Source organism: Macaca fascicularis, chromosome Y (genome assembly GCF_037993035.2).
Source record: "Macaca fascicularis isolate 582-1 chromosome Y, T2T-MFA8v1.1".
NCBI classification, from domain to species: domain Eukaryota; kingdom Metazoa; phylum Chordata; class Mammalia; order Primates; family Cercopithecidae; genus Macaca; species Macaca fascicularis.
In genome coordinates, this window is record NC_132903.1 from 12,369,955 (window position 1) to 12,389,502 (window position 19,548).

The following is a 19,548-nucleotide window of genomic DNA, read 5'->3' on the forward strand; positions in this document are numbered from 1 at the left end:
TGCTGCACCCATCAACTCGTCATTTACATCAGGTATAACTCCCAATGCAATCCCTCCCCCCTCCCCTCTCCCCACGATAGGCCCTGGTGTGTGATGTTCCCCTTCCCGAGTCCAAGTGATCTCATTGTTCAGTTCCCACCTATGAGTGAGAACATGCGGTGTTTGGTTTTCTGTTCTTGCGATAGTTTGCTAAGAATGATGGTTTCCAGCTGCATCCATGTCCCTACAAAGCACACAAACTCATCCTTTTTTATGGCTGCATAGTATTCCATGGTGTATATGTGCCACATTTTCTTAATCCAATCTGTCACTGAAGGGCATTTGGGTTGATTCCAAGTCTTTGCTATTGTGAATAGTGCCGCAATAAACATACGTGTGCATGTGTCTTTATAGCAGCATGATTTATAATCCTTTCGGTATATACCCAGTAATGGGATGGCTGGGTCATATGGTACATCTAGTTCTAGATCCTTGAGGAATCGCCATACTGTTTTCCATAATGGTTGAACTAGTTTACAGCCCCACCAACAGTGTAAAAGTGTTCCTATTTCTCCACATCCTCTCCAGCACCTGTTGTTTCCTGACTTTTGAACGATCGCCATTCTAACTGGTGTGAGATGGTATCTCATTGTGGTTTTGATTTGCATTTCTCTGATTGTAAATTTAGAAAACCCCATTGTCTCAGCCCAAAATCTCCTCAAGCTGATAAGCCACTTCAGCAAAGTCTCAGGATACAAAATTAATATGCAAAAATCACAAGCATTCGTATACACCAGTAACAGACAGAGAGCCAAATCATGAATGAACTTCCATTCACAATTGCTTCAAAGAGAATAAAATGCCTGGGAATCCAACTTACAAGGGATGTAAAGGACCTCTTCAAGGAAAACTACAAACCACTGCTCAGTGAAATAAAAGAGGACACAAACAAATGGAAGAACATACCATGCTCATGGATAGGAAGAATCAATATCGTGAAAATGGCCACACTGCCCAAGGTTATTTATAGATTCAATGCCATCCCCATCAAGCTACAAATGAGTTTCTTCACAGAATTGGAAAAAAACTGCTTTAAAGTTCATATGGAACCAAAAAAGAGCCTGCATCTCCAAGACAATCTTAAGTCAAAAGAACAAAGCCATCATGCTACCTGCCTTGAAACTATACTACATGGCTACAGTAACCAAAACAGCATGGTACTGGTACCAAAACAGAGATATAGACCAATGGAACAGAACAGAGTCCTCAGAAATAATACCACACATGTACAGCCATCTGATCTTTGACAAACCTGAGAGAAACAAGAAATGGGGAAAGGATTCCCTATTTAATATTGGTGCTGGGAAAATTGGCTAGCCATAAGTAGAAAGCTGAAACTGGATCCTTTCCTTACTCCTTATACGAAAATTAAATCAAGATGGATTAGAGACTTAAATGTTAGACCTAATACCATAAAAACCCTAGAGGAAAACCTAGGTAGTACCATTCAGGACATAGGCATGGGAAAGGACTTCATGTCTAAAACACCAAAAGCAATGGCAGCAAAAGCCAAAATTGACAAATGGGATCTAATGAAACTAAAGAGCTTCTGCACAGCAAAAGAAACTACCATCAGAGTGAACAGGCAACCTACAGAATGGGAGAACATTTTTGCAATCTACTCATCTGACAAAGGGCTAATATCCAGAACCTACAAAGAACTCAAACAAATTTACAAGAAAAAAACAAACAACCCCATCAAAAAGTGGGCAAAGGATATGAACAGACATTTCTCAAAAGAAGACATTCATACAGCCAACAGACACATGAAAAAATGCTCATCATCACTGGCCATCAAAGATATTGGATTTCACAGCTTGATATATGTTCGTTTTGTTGGTTTTCTAGAACCACTGATGTAAAAGATTTCCCCTCTTTGTTTCTTTTAAATGTCTGCCTGCAAACCTGTCTTCAGCTGAACTCTTCCCCTGAAAGAAAATTGCTCTTCTTTAAGAGTTCTGACACAAAACTTTCATCTTTGGAAGCTACATATTTGTTTGTATTGACAAGTAATGAGAAAGGTCTCTGAATTAAAAATAACAAAACAAAACAAACGAAAAAAGTCTTCTTTCTTATTCTAAATGCCTATCAGGAATCTTCTCCCTGTGTTAAAGTCTGCCTTTCCCTTAAAGAAAACCAGTCATCAGCAAAAGTTGTGGCACAAACTTGTTTTCAGCTTTCAGAAAATGTATTTGTTCATTTTGATGATTCTTTCAGTGAGCCACTGATGATAGAGTAGTCCCTTCCTTTCTTCTTTTAAGTAACGATCTACAAACTTTTGTTTGTGTGAACATTTTTATTTTTATTTTTTTTTGCTTGCAACAAAACCATCAGAAAGAGTTCTAATATAACATTTGTTGTCAGCTTTCAGGGCCAGACATACACATTCATTTTTAGATTACTTGCTCTTTCTTAGTTTCTGTCTAGAAATACCTTTTTTGTCAAACAACTTCCCTTCTTTAAAAGAAAACCACACATTACCAAGAGTTCTTGCACAGAGCTTGTTGTCAACAATGAAGACCAGATATGTATTTGTTTTGACAGTTTTCTAGGAAGGATACTCGCATCAGAGAATCTTTTTCTTGCTTACTCTAAATGTCTGTCTGAAATTTTTTGTTTACATCTACATCTTTCTTATCGTGATTTAAAAAAAAAAATGACCCATCATCAAGAGTCCTCGAACAAATATTGTTATCAGATTTCAGAGCAAACATTTGTAAGATTTTGATACATACCTATTAGAGTAAATGATGTAAATTTTTTTGTCTGCCTATAAATGTCTGTCTGCAAACTTTCTTCATGTTAATGTCTTCCTTTCTCTTAAAATTGAACATGTTCATAAGTCATGGAAAAAAGTTTGTTGTTAGCATAAACTACCAGACATACATTGGTCTTGATGGGTTTCTAGAAGAATCACTGCAATAGGAAAAAATTTTTGGTAGCTTCTTCTAGAAGCCCACCTGCAAGCTTCTCTCCATATTTATATTTTTTTCAAAAAAAAAAAAAAAAAGGTCTACCCATCACCAAGAGTTTTGGCACAAAGCTTATTGTCAGCTTTCAAGGCTGCATATTTGTTGGCATTAATTGATCTTTAGAAGAGCCACTGGAATGTGAGAATACTCTTTCTAACTCTTTTTAAATAACTGCAGTGTTCTGTTTCTGTTAACATCTTTATTTAACTTTCAAAAAATGCTGTCCATCCTCAAGAGTTTTGGCACAAAAACTGTTGTCAGCTGTCAAGACCAGATATTTATTTGTTCGGAAGGTTCCCTAGAAGGGTCATGACTGTAAGAGAATTTTTCTACTTTCTTCTTCTAAATGCTTGTCTGCAATCTTTTTGTGTTGACATCTATCTTTACCTGAAAGAAAACTCACCCTCAAGAATTCTGGAACAAAGCTTGTCATCTTTCAGAGCCACATGTTTATTCATTTTGATGGTTCCAAAAAAGAACCACAGATGGAGAATTTTTTACCTTAGTATTTGTTAATAACTGTTGGCAAACTTGTCATTATGTAATAATCTTCCGTTTTTCTAAAGTAAACTAACCCATCATAAATACTTCTGGCATAGACCTTGCTGTCAGCTTTTAGAGTTGGATATTTGTTTTTATTGAATGGTTCCTAGAAGAACAACTGGTTTGAAAGAATGTACCCCCTTGCTCTTTCTAAATGTCTGCCTGCAAACTATGTTTGCTAAAATTTCCCCTTTTATTAAAATAGTACTCATAAGTAATATTTCTTCATAAACTTTTTGTTTACTGTTAAAACTGAATAGTTAGGAGTGAGACCAAGTTAGTAGGTGAGAAAGAGTGACAATCAGAGCCTCCCACCAAAATGATCCAAAATAAGCATTTGAATCTTTCACTAACAAAGTGAGGTATCCAGGTTCTCTCACCAGAACTGAGTAGGCAGCTTGCATAACCCACAAAGAGAAAGGAAGACCGGTGTCATGCAGCAGTCCACCTGAGAGCCACATGGAGCAGGAGTGCCCCCATGCCCCTGCCAAAATAGGTGGTGAGTGAGCATGCTACCCAGCTGGGGGAACTGTGCTTTTTCCGTGTAACTGTGCAACCCCTGGATCAAAAGATCTCACTTGAGATCCTACATGAATGACACCTAGCATTCCAATCTCACAGCTCTACAGATTCTTAACAGCCTCTCATCTGGAATTTGCTTAAGCCTATCAAGCTCCCTGGGGGATAGGTGACCACAGCTGTGGCTCCCTACTGTCTAAGACATTTTATTTTCTTAAGGAAGGGGCAGCAGTAGGACTCACAACTGCCTGTCATGCTAACCTCCCTGGGTGGGGGAAGTGTGGCATCCATCTCTGTAGCTACAAGTTGTGCTTTTCTTCTGCTGGAGCCAGGGAGGCTGGATGGCTTAGTCACAAGATGTGTTCCTCACAGTCCAACACACTGGCTGTAACACACCAGTCAGAATGCCTCTTCAGGCCTCATCCTGACTCATCGTTTCTCACTGGGAAGGACTTCCCTGCAGGGACTCTACTAACTCTAGTCAGAGACTCAGGGACAGAAACGGGATCTCCTTGGGCCTGCATAGCATCTCTGCATACCAGTGGACTTAGCCTTTCCTCTTGTTACTCCTGAAAAATCCAGACAGCCCAGTCAACTGGGTTACCCCCGATGAAGTGCACCCTCTTGACCAAAAAAGGGCCAAAGTGCTTCATTCAACAGGTTCTGTTCCCCATGCCACCCAAGTGGGTGAAATCCTCCAACAGGGGTTGTCAGACACCTTACACAGGTCGTACTGGTATCAGCTTGGTGTTCATTGTTGCCAGAAGTCCCAGAAGAAAAACCATCTTTTCTGTTGCCAGCCTCTTCAAGTGACATCTCCAGATGTGGGAGCAAAGCAGAAGAATAGCACTTGAGGTAAACCTCCAGTAAACATCAGCAATCCTATGGAAGAGGGAGCTGACCATTCAAAGAAAAGCAAACAAACAGAAAGCAACAACAAAATCATCAACAACAAAAAGCCTCCAGAAGATGAGAAGGAATAAATAAAAAATCTTGAAACTTGAAAGACCAGAGTACCTCTTCTCCAAATGATAGAAATATCAATCCATCAAGGATACACCATTAGACAGAATGAGATAGAAGATTTGACAAAATTAGGTTGTCGAGAGCAAACTGTTTATCAGGACCGCAAGACAGCAAACTGTTTATCATGACTATAGGATGTGAGCAAACTCCTGACTGTGCCTGCTGCCAGGAGGCTTGCTGAGGGCAATCACTCCCTTGCACCAGTCTCCCTGGGGTTATATACTGGGAAATCTACAGCCTATTGCTCAAGGAATGCAGTCTTGCAAGCCTAATCTGGACCAAGCAACTGACCTCTTCTTCCACCCCCACTTGCTATCTCAGTAATAAATACACAGGGCTGTGTAAAGCTCAGGGCCCTTGTCCACTGGAGACAAGGCACCCCCTGACCACTATTTCCAAATATACTTATTCGTATTTGCCTTTTATTCCTCCCTTTGTACATTTTTTATCAGTCTCCCAAGGTCCGTGGAGGTTACAACTGGTGCCTCAGAATATGAACTCTGAGCATGTCAACAAGGAGCGTCTGAAAACAGGGTCTTTGAGGACGTGAATGTAGAAGGTCTGTTGGAGCAAAGGAAGTAAAATTGACAAGACAAATGGGGACCGTGGGATGAGACTGCCAGCAGCAGATCAGATGAAAGTTGGTTCACTAAAGAGGTACTGGGAGCAGTGCTTTAAAGAAGAACTGGGAACAGGAAGGTTTCTGAATCAGGGTAACTTGGAACAGAACATGCCTATTGAAGGAAAACATTATGTGCAGTTGCTTAAAGTTTTGTTGAAACAAAGTGGTGCCCAAGTTAGTTCTCAGACATTAACTAAAATGCTGCAGGAGGTTGTTAAGTATAACCCATAGTTTCCACAGACAGGCACTCTTGACGTGGAAAATTGGAGCAAAGCAGGAGAAGAATTAAAATAGGCACACCAAAAAGGCCTTAAAATTGATTCTTTTCTTTTCTCTACTTGGAGTTTAATTTATACTGTACTTCTGCTATTATCTCATTATTCTGCTGGAGAGTAGGTTGAGTCAAAAATATGAAAGAATCTGTTGTCCCACAGATAGATCCAATTGAAAAAAATTTAAAAACTGTAGAGAAAGGATAAAAATTGGCCCACACCACCCCATCCAGTTGCAGAAACATCTGTACCACCTCCTTCAGTAGCAGAAATAGAGACCCCAATACAAAGAATTTTATGCTCGCTGCCATAGCTTGAGAGCCCTTAGGATTGTGCACTTCTCCTATTTCCCTAAGGACTGCTCCAAATAATACACAGCAGCTGATTCAAAAACCCACTGCACTATAGTTTAAGTTGTTAAAGGAATTAAAAGTGAGTGTCATAAATAATATATTACAGAGCCCATTCACCTTAGGATTGCAAGAATCTGTGTTTTATGCTATGCGTCTTTTACCTTTTGATGTGAAACACTTGGTGCAAACTTGCTTGTCTGCTAGTGCATATATGACATGGAATTTAAATTGGCAAGAAATATGTGCACAACATGCCTGACAGAATCATGTTGCTGGACATGGAGACATTACAAAGGATATGCTATTGGATAATGGCACTTACTCAGACCTGGAAAATCAAATTGCACCCCCAGACACTGCTTATCAGCAGTGTGCACAGGCCACTAAATGTACCTAGACCTCAATCCCTGAAGAGAGAATCCCAGTACAATCTTTTTTTAACATATCATGCAAGAGTTGAAGGAGCCCTATGTGCAATTTCTTGCAAGATTACAAGAGACAGTGAAGCCTCAGATTCCTTATGCCACTGCCGCAGAAAAGCTATCCTTAACTTTAGCTTTTGAGAATGCAATCACAGATTGTAAATGTGCACTGGCACCTGTGAGGTGTACCAAAAACTGGGGAATCTTTTTTTAAGAGCTTGTCAAGATGTAGGAACTGAGCTTCATTGATCTGCACTGTTAGTGCAAGCAATGGCTAATTTAACTGTTGACAAATCTAAAAGTGAGACATGAAGCCAGCTGGGCTTCTGGGTTAGGTGGGGACTTGGAGAACTTTTCTGTCCAGCTAAAGGCTTGTAAATGCATCATCCATCACTCTGTGTCTAGCTAAGGTTTGTAAATGCACCAATCAGGACTCTGTGTCCAGCTAATTGGGTAGGGGACTTGGAGAACTTCTCTGTCTAGCTAAATGATTGTAATTTCACCAATCAGTGCCCTGTGTCTAGCTAAAGGTTGTAAATGCACCAGTCAGCACTCTGTCAAAGTGGACCAATCATCACTCTGTAAAATGGACCAATCAGTGCTCTGTAAAATGAATCAATTAGCAGGAAGTGGGTGGGACCAAATAAGGGAATAAAAACTGTTCACTCAAGCCAGAAGAGGCAACCTGCTGAGGTCCCCTTCCACACTGCGGAAGCTTTGTTCTTTCACTCTTTGCAATAAACCTTGCTGCTGCTTACTCTTTGGGTCCACACCACCTTTATGAGCTGTAACACTCACTGCAAGGGTCCATGGCTTCATTCTTGAAGTCAGCGAGACCAAGAACCCACCAATTATGGACACATTTTGGCGACCATGAAGGGACCATCGCCTATCACCAAGTGGTGAGTATCATCTGACCCCTTTCATTTGCTATTCTGTCTTATTTTTCCATAGAACTCAGGGGCTAAATACTAGGCACTTGTTTGGCCACTTAAAAGCTACTATCAAGGCCACCAAACTAAAGACACCTCGTCAGACTTTCTGGGAAAGGGCTGTCTAAGAACCCCAACTCTTCTGAGTTGGGAGCATTGATTTGTCTGATACCAGCTTCTGCTTTTCCTGTACTTCTGGGCTGAGCCAAGGGTCAACAAAGAAGAAAGTCATTCAGCTTCCCGTGTCCCAACATCAAGTTGGTTGACCCTGCAGCCATGAGTGAAACTCTCAAAGGCATGGTGCAGAAGTGAGACTCACCACTCTATCCTATCTATACTGACCCATTCCCCCTGATTCCTAATGCCTGCCAGACAAACTACCACATTTCTCTCTTCTCTGAGGTTAGCCCCACTTCTGAAAACCACTCCCATCTCTGGTACTTTTCTAGTTTATCCTATAAGAATGATTTCTAGTATATACTCTATGACTATATTCTCTTCTTTAGGCCCTCCAGGCTCACCAATCAGAAGGACATATTTTTTGCCCAAAGCCCCATCTTAGGAGGGACTATCTGGAATTTTAGGATCCCTCCTCAGTCTAGCAGGCCTAACAGCAGCCATTCCTGAAGCTAGGATATGTGGAGCCTCAAAAATTTTATCCCTCCTATTCATGTAAGTGAGCAAAAAAGGTGTCCCTCTTCCAATCCTGGATATCCCTACCCTCCCTCAGGGTATGGCCCTCCATTTCATTTTTGGGGCATAACATCTTTATAGGACAGGGGTAAGGTTCCAATACTAACAGGAGAATGCTTAGAACTCTAATAGGTTTTCGAGTTACATTAGTAATGGCCACTAAATCAAATTTTTCTCAGTCCTCTTTGTGGCCTAGGAGGACAGGAAAGGGTGCAGGCTTTTGAGAATGAGTTGTTAAGGGTCAGTAAATTGACTTTCCTTGGTCCTCCTTGTGGTTTGGGAGGAAAACTTGTGTTGCTGTTGCTGCATCTGTGAGCGCAACTATTCTGAACAACAGGGTCCAGGGACTGTTTTGGGTTCTTGGACAGAGGTTATTTATGCTGCTCCGTAGGTGAGTGCAACTATCCCAATTAGCAGAGTCCAGGAACTTTTGCAGATTCTTGGGTAGGGGGAGAAACAAACAAACCAAAAGCACAGGTGGTTTTGTGTTTCATATGAGAAACACTGGCATCAACAGTTACACCTTTGAGATACATCCTAAGCCAATGACACCAAGTTGACCCCCAAACCCTGGAAAAGAGGCAGCTTATTTTTTTTCTGCACCACAGCCTGCCCCCAATATTCCCCAGAATATATGGACATAGATGTCCTACAGGATCTAGGACATCACTTGGACAGATGCCATGATATTGTTGGATCAAACTCTGGCCTTTAATGAAAAGAATGCTGCTTTAGCTGCATCCTGAGTGTTTGGAGACACTTGATATCTTCGTCAAGTAAATGATAGAATGACAGCCAAAGAAAATGACAAATTCCCTACCAGTCAGCAAGCCATTCCCAGTAAGGATCCCCATTGGGACTGTGACTGAGATGATGGGGCTGGAGTCATAAACATCTGTTGACTTGTGTTCTAGAAAGACTAAAGAAAGTTAGGAAAAAGCCCATAGATTGTTCAATGATACCCACCATAACTCAAGGAAACAAAGAAAATTCTTCTACCTTCCTCCAGTGACTACAGGAGGCCTTAAGAAAATATACTTCCCTGTCACCCGACTCACTTGAGGGTCAACTGATCATAAAAGATACGTTTATTACCCAATCAGTTGCAGATATCAGGAGAAAGCTCCAAAAAGTGAGCCTTGAGCCCTGAACAAAATCTGGAGGCATTATTAAACCTGGTAACCTTGGTGTTCTATAATAGGGACCAAGAGGAATAGGCCCAAAAGGAAAAGCAAGATCAGAGAAAGGCTGCAGTGTTAATCATGGCCCTCAGACAAACAAACATTGGTGGTTCGGAGAGGACAGAAAATGGAGCAGGCCAATCACCTGGTAGGGCTTTTTACCAGTGTGGTTTGCAAGGACACTTTAAAAAAGTTTGTCCAGTGAAAAACAAGCCGCCCCCTGGTCTATGTCCGCAGTGCCGAGTAAATCACTGGAATGTGCACTGCCCCAGAACACAAAGGTTCTCTGGGTCAGAAACCCCCAAACAGATGATCCAACAACAGGACTGAGGGTGTGCAGGGCAAGCACCAGCTCATGTCATCAGCCTCACTGATCCCTGGGTATGTTTAACCATGAAGGCCAGGAAACTGACTTCCTCCTGGACACTGGCATGGCCTTCTCAGTGTTAATCTTCTGTCCCAGATGACTGTCCTCAAGGTCAAGGTCCGTTACCATCTGATGAATTCCGGGACAGCCTATAACCAGGTATTTCTCTCACCTCCTCAGTTGTAATTGGGAGACTTTGCCTTTTTCACGTGCTTTTTTTGTCATGTCTGAAAGTCCCACACCCTTATTAAGGGGGCATATATTGGCCAAACCTGGAGCTATTATCTACATGAATATGAGGGACAAGTTACCCATTCGTTATGCCCTGCTTGAAGAGGGAATCAACCTTGAAGTCTGGGCATTGGAAGGAACAAACTCAAGCTCCAGTCTCAAGTCTCCCCACAGGATGCAATTTTTCTTTATACATCACAGAGAGAGCAGGAATATATCATGGGGTCCTTATTCATACTCATGGGACAACCCCCACAACCAGCAGCATATCTAAGTAAGGAAATTGATATAGTAGCAAAAGGCTGGCCTCACTGTTTATGGATAGTTGTGGCAGTGGCTGTCTTAGTGTCAGAGGCCATCAAAATAATACAAGGAAAGGATCTCACTGTCTGGACTACTCACAGTGTAAATGGCATGCTAGGTGCCAAAGGAAGTTTATGGCTATCAGCCTGCTTAGATACCAAGTGCTACTCCTTGAGGGACGGGTGCTTCAACTGCATATGTGTGCAGCCCTCAGCCCTGCCACTTTTATCTCAGAGGATGGGGAGTCAGTTGAGCATGACTGCCAAAAAGTTGTTGTCCAGACTTATGCCACCTGAGATGATCTCTTAGAAGTCCTCTTAGCTAATCCTGACCTTAACCTATATACTGATGGAAATTCATTTGTGGAAAATGGGATTTGAAGGGCAGGTTATGCGATAGTTAGTGATGTAACTACACTTGAAAGTAAGCCTCTTCCCCCAAGGACCAGAGCCCAGTTAGCAGAACTAGTGGCACGTATCTGAGCCTTAGACCTGGGAAAGGGAAAAAGAATAAATGTGTATACAAATAGCAAGTATGCTTATCTAATCCTACATGTCCATGCTGTAATAAGTAAAGAAAAGGAGTTCCTAACCTCTGCGGGAACCCCCATTTAATATCACAATGAAATCATGGAGTTATTGCACTCAGTGCAAAATCCCAAGAAGGTGGTAGTCTTACACTGCCAAAGCCATCAAAAAGGGGAAGGAGAGGGGAGAACAGCAGCATAAGCCGTTGGCAGAGGCAGGGAAAGACCAGCAGAGATAAAGAGAGAGACAAAGTCAAAGACGGAAAGAGAGAAAGAGACAGAAAGTCAGAAAGAGGAAGAGACAGAGAGAGAAAAATAAAGATAGGAAGTCAAAGAGAAGAAGACAGAGAGGAATACAGAGAGATAAAAAGTGAAAGAGAGAAGGAAAGAGAAGAAGAGACAAAGGAGTCAAAGAGAGAGAAAGAGATAGAAGTAGTAAAGAAGAAACTGTGTACCCTATTCCTTTAAATCCAGGGTAAATTTAAAACCTATAATTGATAATTGAAGGTCTTCTCTGTAACCCTATAACACTGCAATACCTCCTTGTTGTCAGTGTAAACAAGGGCATATCCCAAAAATACTGAGGCCACTGACAACCCATAGCCTTCCCATCAAAAATCGTTAGCCCAACAGGTTTCCTAACAGGGGATCTGAATCTGAAGGTCTGACTAGATATAGGAGAAACTCCTTTCATGACAGGGCAACAGATGATTCCTCCAAGACAATTTAAAAAAGGCATAATGGATATTCAGTAAATAATAAGGAAACTCTTGCAGAAGTAGGGTTAGGAAAATTGCCTAATAACTGCTCTGCTCAAACATGTGAGCTCTTTGCACTCAACCAAAGTTTAAAGTGCTTACAGAATCAGGAAGGAGCCGTCTATACAATTTTAAGTTAATATGGACTGGATGAGGTCTTATTAATAGCAAGAATAATTGAAATCCAAAACTTACAGAGTTTTCAACAAAAGTACAGTTTGCTAAAAGTTAACAGTGCAATGTATAGTATCTTAACTTCCAACCTTATGGAAATCCAACCCTATTAGTGCCCCTCAAAGCTCATGTCTGTCAGGGAAGGGCCATACAACTAATATGCCCACTTATAGGGTCAGGAATGACTACTGCTACAGGAATCCGAATAGCCAGTTTATCTACTTCATCACCACACACACTCAAGAGATTTCTCAGTTTGCAAGAAATAATGAAATCTATCCTTACTGTACAATCCCAAATAGACTCTTTGGCAGCAGTGACTCTCCAAAACCACAGAGGCCTAGACCTCCTCACTGCTGAGAAAAAAGGACTCTGCACCTTCTTAGGGGAAGAGTTTTGTTTTTACACTAACCAGTCAGGGATAGTATGAGATGCCACCCAGTGATTACATGAAAAGTCTTCTGAAATCAGACAATGCCTTTCAAACTCTTATATCAATCTCTGGAGTTGGACAGCATGGCTTCTCCCCTTTCTAGTCCTCTGGTAACTATCTTCCTCTTACTCCCCTTTGGGCCCTGTATTTGTAACCTTCTTGTCAATTTCTTTCCTCTAGAATCGAGGTCATCAAGGTACAGATGATCTTACAAATAGAATCCCAAATGAGTTCAACTTACAACTTCTACCAAGGACCCCTGGACTAACCATCTGGCCATTCGCTGGCCTAAAGAGTTTCCCTCTGGAGGAGACTACAACTTCAGGGCCCCTTATTTGCCCCTATCCAGCAGGAAGTAGCTAGAGTGCTCAATGACCAAATTCTCAACAGCAGTTGAGGTGTCCTGTTTAGAGTGGGGAGTGAGACAAAAAGCTGGCTGGGCTTCTGGGTTCGGTGGGGAGTTGGAGAACTTTTCTGTTTAGCTGAAGGATTGTAAGTGCACCAATCAGCACTCTGTGTCTAACTAAAGGTTTGTAAATGAACCAATCAGCACTCTGTGTCTAGCTAATCAGGTAAGGGACTTGGAGAACTTTTCTCTCTAGCTAAAGGATTGTAAATGCAACAATCAGCACTCTGTGTCTAGCTAAACGTTTGTAAATGCACCAATCATTACTCTTTCAAAATGGACCAATCAGCACTCTGTAAAATGGACGAATTAGTGCTCTATAAAATGAACCAATAAGTAGGATGTAGGTGGGGCCAAATAAGGGAATTAAAGCTGGCCACCTGAACCAGCAGTAGCAACCCGCTTGGGTCCCCATCCATGCTGTGGAAGCTTTGTTCTTGCACTCTTTGCAATAAATCTTGCTTTTGCTTACTCTTTGCGTCCATCCCGCCTTTATGAACTGTAACATTCACTGTGAAAGTGTGCAGCTTCACTCCTGAAACCAGCAAGATCATGAACCCAACAGGAGGAATGAACAGCTCCTGAAGTGCCAACTTTAAGAGTTGTAACACTCACTGTGAAAGTCTGAGGCTTCACTCCTGAAGTCAGCAAGACAAGGAACCCACCAGAAGGAAGAAACTCTGGACACATCTGAACATCTAAAGGAACAAACTCCAGACACTCGATGTCTAAGAACTGTAACTCTCACCATGATGGTCCACAGCTTCATTCTTAAAGTCAATGAAACCAAGAACCCACCGGTTCTGGACACAAAAGGAAACAAGGGTCAAACCCTAGAATGTGAAAATGTTATAATTTTGGAAAAACTGGACATTTTAAAAAGGAATGCTGCCAGATCTGAGGACAGAAACTCACAATGGAATGTCCTTCCCAGTGGAAAAATTCCAGGACTTTGCCTTTGCAAAGTCTAATAGACCTACCTGTGTAGTGTGAATTAAAGGAAAGAAATTTTATGGGCTTATGGATATGGGAGTTAAAGGGTTGGTAATATCTAAAGACAACTGGCCCCCATCCTGGCCATTGCAATTAACTTCTACATCTTAGTGGGAGTAGGAACAGCACAAAGTGTTTAACAGAATGCTGATATTTTATCTTGTATTGGTCCAGATGGGCAATCATATACTTTGCAGCCTTATGTTGCAAATACAACTATCGATTTATGGGGTCAAGGCTGACTTACAGCATGGGATATGAGACTTACAAATGAAAACTTTTATATCCCAGGATTTAAAATGTTGAAGGACATGGTATATCAGAGTTGAAAAGATTTAAGGAAATTCTTACAAGGACACCCTAACCCAATATCAATACCTGAAAAGAAAGGTTAAAGCCTGCAAGGAGTTTCTTCATTATATTCCCCATGTCAATTGAACAAAGAAGCAGAAGTGGGAGTTGCAACTTGTAGAACAAATGCTTCAACAATTGCATGCCTCCCAGCTACACCTGCACAAATCTTTGCTTTCATTATCCCTCAGACAACCTGTTGCACTTTTATGAAATCCGCTCTTTCATTCTTCCTGTGATTACACATCACAGGCCTATTCCAGGTGGACAGATTTATTTTACTGATGGCTCTTGCAAAGGTCATGCAGCTGTCTATGGACCTAAACATACTCAAACAATAATGCCTTCTGGGACTTCAGCTCAATGCTCAGAGCTAATTTCAGTCATTCAAGTTTTACAGCTCACAGCTGTAGATCTTACCAACATTGCCTGTAATTCAACTTATGTTGTAAATGTAGTCAGTCACATAGAAATTGCTGCAGTTAAAAGTACACTAGACTCAGAACTGAGTATAGACACTTATTCTCATATGTTGCATGCTACATGCCAAACAGGTGAGATGATTGATTAATCAGTATGAGCCACTGAGGAAAAAATAAACGGAAATATGAAGACCAATGGCACTATGAAGAAAAGTCAATGAGTGTGGGAAATAACCATACAGCATCATGAAGACAGGATAAAATTCACAGATAATACTACTAACCTTAAATGTAAATGGACTAAATGCCCCTATTAAAGGATACAACTGACAAATTAGATAAAGAGCCAAGACACATTGGTGTACTGTATTCAGAAGACTCATCTCATGTTTAAAGGTATACATAGGCTCAAAATAAAGGAAGGAGGAATATTAACCAAGAAAATAGAATGCTAACAAAAGCAGGGGTTGCAACCTTAGTCTCTGATGAAACAGACTTTGAACCAACAAAAATTCAAAAAGACAAAAAAAAAAAAAGGGTGTTACATAATAGTAAAGGGAATAACTCTCCTCCCCAAATCAATAGCATACACATTTTTCTTACTGCCACATGGCACTCATTCTAAATAAACTAGAAAATCTAAAAGAAGTTAATGAATTTATGGAAACATACACCTACCCAAGACTAAAACAGGAAGAAGTTGAATTTCCAAGTAGATAATTAGCAAATTCTGAAATTGAAAGTGTAAACAGTAACCTCCCAACCAAAAACAAAAGAACGAAAGAAAGAAAGCAAGCCCAGGACCAGACAGACTCATAGTCATAATTTACTAGGAATACAAAGAGGAGCTGGAACCATTTCTTCTGAAACTATTGCAAAGAATGGAAAAAGAGTGATTCCTCCCTAACTCATTTTATGAAGCCAGCATTATCAAAGTGATATACAAATCAGAAAGAGACACACACACAAAAAAAATAAGGCAATATTCTTGATGAACACTGATTTCAGAATCCTCAGTGAAATATGGGTGCACAAAATTCAGGAGTACATCAAAAAACTTATCCATGACAGTCAAGTCCACTTCATTCCTGGAATGCAAGACTGGTTTAACATACTCCAATTAATAAACATAGTTCTTCACATAAACCAAAACGGAGACAAAAACCACATAACTATATCAATAGATTAAGAAAAGATCCTGTGTAAATTTCAACATCTTTCATGTTAAAAACTTTCAATGAACTAGGTGTTCATGGAACATATCTGAAAACAATAAGAACTATTTATGACAAACCCACAATCAGTATCATACTGAATGGGCAAAAGGTGGAAGCATTTCCTTTGACAGCTGGTACAAGAGTAGGCTATCATCTCTCACCACCGCTATTCACCATAGTATGGGAAGTTCTCACCAAGGCAAGCATACAAGACATAAAAAGTATTCAAAAAGGAAAGGAGGAAGTCAAGTTGTCTCTGTTTGCAGATGACACAATTTTATACATAGAAAACCCCATCATCTCATCCCAAAACTCCTTAAACTTACAAGAAACTGGATTATGTTTATTGATTTATGAATGTTGAATCAGCCGTGCATCCCAGGGATGAAGCCCACTTGGTCATGGTGGATAAGCTTTTTGATGTGTTGCTGAATCCGGTTTGCCAGTATTTTATTGAGGATTTTTGCATCGATGTTCATCAGGGATATTGGTCTAAAATTCTCTTTTTTTGTTGTGTCTCTGCCAGGCTTTGGTATTAGGATGATGTTGGCCTCATAAAATGAGTTAGGGAGGATTCCCTCTTTTTCTATTGATTGGAATAGTTTCCGAAGGAATGGTACCAGCTCCTCCTTGTACCTCTGGTAGAATTCAGCTGTGAATCCATCTGGTCCTGGACTTTTTTTGGTTGGTAGGCTATTAATTATTGCCTCAATTTCAGAGCCTGCTATTGGTCTATTCAGGGATTCAACTTCTTCCTGGTTTAGTCTTGGGAGAGTGTAAGTGTCCAGAAAATTATCCATTTCTTCTAGATTTTCTAGTTTATTTGCGTAGAGGTGTTTATAGTATTCTCTGATGGTAGTTCGTATTTCTGTGGGGTCGGTTGTGATATCCCCTTTATCATTTTTTATTGCGTCTATTTGATTCTTCTCTCTTTTCTTCTTTATTAGTCTTGCTAGAGGTCTGTCAATTTTGTTGACCTATTCAAAAAACCAACTCCTGGATTCATTGATTTTTTGGAGGGTTTTTTGTGTCTCTATCTCCTTCAGTTCTGCTCTGATCTTAGTTATTTCTTGCCTTCTGCTAGTTTTTGAATGCGTTTGCTCTTGCTTCTCTAGTTCTTTTAATTGTGATGTCAGAGTGTCAATTTTAGATCTTTCCAGCTTTCTCTTGTGTGCATTTAGTGCTATAAATTTCCTTCTACACACTGTTTTAAATGTGTCCCAGAGATTCTGGTATGTTGTATCTTTGTTCTCATTGGTTTGAAAGAACATCTTTTACATCAGGTATAACCTCCCAATGCACGAGTTGATGGGTGCTGACGAGTTGATGGGTGCAGCACACCAACATGGCACAAGTATACATATGTAACAAACCTGCACGTTATGCACATGTACCCTAGAACTTAAAGAATAATAATAATAAATAAATTTTTTTAAAAAAAGAACATCTTTATTTCTGCCTTCATTTTGTTATGTACCCAGTAGTCATTCAGGAGCAGGTTGTTCCGTTTCCACGTAGTTGAGCGGTTTTGATTGAGTTTCTTAGTCCTGAGTTCTAGTTTGATTGCACTGTGGTCTGAGAGACAGTTTGTTACAATTTCTGTTCTTGTACATTTGCTGAGGAGTGCTTTACTTCCAATTATGTGGTCAATTTTGGAATAAGTGCGATGTGGTGCTGAGAAGAATGTGTATTCTGTTGATTTGGGGTGGAGAGTTCTATAGATGTCTATTAGGTCTGCTTGGTGCAGAGATGAGTTCAATTCCTGGATATCCTTGTTAACTTTCTGTCTCGTTGATCTGTCTAATGTTGACGGTGGAGTGTTGAAGTCTCCCATTATTATTGTATGGTAGTCTAAGTCTCTTTGTAAGTCTCTAAGGACTTGCTTTATGAATCTGGGTGCTCCTGTATTGGGTGCATATATATTTAGGATAGTTAGTTCTTCCTGTTGAATTGATCCTTTTACCATTATGTAATGGCTTTCTTTGTCTCTTTTGATCTTTGATGGTTTAAAGTCTGTTTTATCAGAGACTAGTATTGCAAGCCCTGCTTTTTTTTGGTTCTCCATTTGCTTGGCAAATCAACCAAAGACAAGAACCACATGATTATCTCAATAGATGCAGAAAAGGCTTTTGACAAAATTCAACAGCCCTTCATGATAAAAACGCTCAATAAATTCGGTATTGATGGAACGTACCTCAAAATAATAAGAGCTATTTATGACAAACCCACAGCCAATATCATACTGAATGGGCAAAAGCTGGAAGCATTCTCTTAGAAAAGTGGCACAAGACAGGGATGCCCTCTATCAGCACTCCTATTCAACGTAGTGTTGGAAGTTCTGGCTAGAGCAATCAGGCAAGAGAAAGAAATAAAGGGTATTCAGTTAGGAAAAGAAGAAGTCAAATTGTCCCTCTTTGCAGATGACATGATTGTATATTTAGAAAACCCCATTGTCTCAGCCCAAAATCTCCTTAAGCTGATAAGCAACTTCAGCAAAGTCTCAGGATACAAAATTAATGTGCGAAAATCACAAGCATTCGTATACACCAGTAACAGACAAACAGAGAGCCAAATCACGAATGAATTTCCATTCACAATTGCTTCAAAGAGAATAAAATACCTAGGAATCCAACTTACAAGGGATGTAAAGGACCTCTTCAAGGAGAACTACAAACCACTGCTCAGTGAAATAAAAGAGGGCATGAACAAATGGAAGAACATACCATGCTCATGGATAGGAAGAATCAATGTCATGAAAATGGCCATACAGCTCAAGGTTATTTATAGATTCAATGCCATCCCCATCAAGCTACAAATGAGTTTCTTCACAGAATTGGAAAAAACTGCTTTAAAGTTCATATGGAACCAAAAAAGAGCCCGCATCTCCAAGACAATCTTAAGTCAAAAGAACAAAGCTGGAGGCATCACGCTACCTGACTTGAAACTATACTACAGGGCTACAGTAACCAAAACAGAATGGTACTGGTACCAAAACAGAGATATAGACCAATGGAACAGAACAGAGTCCTCAGAAATAATACCACACATGTACAGCCATCTGATCTTTGACAAACCTGAGAGAAACAAGAAATGGGGAAAGGATTCCCTATTTAATAAATGGTGCTGGGAAAATTGGCTAGCCATAAGTAGAAAGCTGAAACTGGATCCTTTCCTGACTCCTTATACGAAAATTAATTCAAGATGGATTAGAGACTTAAATGTTAGACCTAATACCATAAAAACCCTAGAGGAAAACCTAGGTAGTACCATTCAGGACATAGGCATGGGCAAAGACTTCATGTCTAAAACACCAAAAGCAACGGCAGCAAAAGCCAAAATTGACAAATGGGATCTAATGAAACTAAAGAGCTTCTGCACAGCAAAAGAAACTACCATCAGAGTGAACAGGCAACCTACAGAATGGGAGAAAATTTTTGCAATCTACTCATCTGACAAAGGGCTAATATCCAGAACCTACAAAGAACTCAAACAAATTTACAAGAAAAAAACAAACAACCCCATCAAAAAGTGGGCAAAGGATATGAACAGACATTTCTCAAAAGAAGACATTCATACAGCCAACAGACACATGAAAAAATGCTCATCATCACTGGCCATCAGAGTAATGCAAATCAAAACCACAACGAGATACTATCTCACACCAGTTAGAATGGCAATCATTAAAAAGTCAGGAAACAACAGGTGCTGGAGAGGATGTGGAGATATAGGAACACTTTTACACTGTTGGTGGGATTGTAAACTAGTTCAACCATTATGGAAAACAGTATGGCGA